The 746-nt window shown below is 43.7% G+C and overlaps 1 pseudogene; it reads left to right on the forward strand.

Moving 5' to 3' along the window:
- The first annotated feature begins 216 nt into the window (after positions 1–216).
- Positions 217–319, forward strand: LOC130283615 (U2 spliceosomal RNA; annotated as a pseudogene).
- The last annotated feature ends 427 nt before the right edge of the window (positions 320–746 follow it).

The raw sequence follows: 746 nt of genomic DNA on the forward strand, positions 1-746 counted from the left end.
TGCTGATTATGACACCTAATTAGGAAGGGGGCAGATACTCATCTGATACCGGGTCGGGTTGCGATCCATTTCAATATCACTCAAGTTCAGATAAGGTTGCTAACTATAGGTTATTTTCCTTTTCTGCTATTAGCCTATCTTCTGGGTAACATCTATGTTTGCAAACTTACCTATAAGACTCCATATACAAGCTGCAACTTGTATGGCTGTGTCTAAATCGCTTCTCAGCCTTTTGGCTAAGATAAAGTGTAATATCTGTTCTCATCTGTGTCTATGGCCTGGGCTGCTGAAGCAAAATGGATACTGTTAGACACACACAGAAGGGCAAGCCCAATAGCTGTCCCAAGGTGACTTGGACATAAAGTATGAGTAAAGTAAAAGCCAAGGTGCTGAAGTTCCCTAGGGTGCCAGAACTTCCTTAGGGATGGGATAGTGAATGTAGGCCCTTGCACATATGTCCCTCTTACCCATTTGGGCCCTCACCTGTAGTTTCCCGGCCTTCTGCTGTGCCACTTTTCAAGTTTTTTGTTTCCACTAGGATTTTCCAGGGTGCAACAGCCTTTTTGGATGTTTCTCCCAGATGTTTCTCCTCATCTTCCTGCAACCCCACGTCTCTTTTTTTTTTTACAGAGACATAAAACAGTTGTGCTCCTTGGCTGAAACTTGGGTAGGTGACCAGGTGGATGCTTTGAGCATTTTTATTTCTTTCGGGAAAGGGCTTGCAAAAGACCGTGTGTACTTTTTTG

Source organism: Hyla sarda, chromosome 7, assembly GCF_029499605.1.
Source record: "Hyla sarda isolate aHylSar1 chromosome 7, aHylSar1.hap1, whole genome shotgun sequence".
Classification (NCBI taxonomy): domain Eukaryota; kingdom Metazoa; phylum Chordata; class Amphibia; order Anura; family Hylidae; genus Hyla; species Hyla sarda.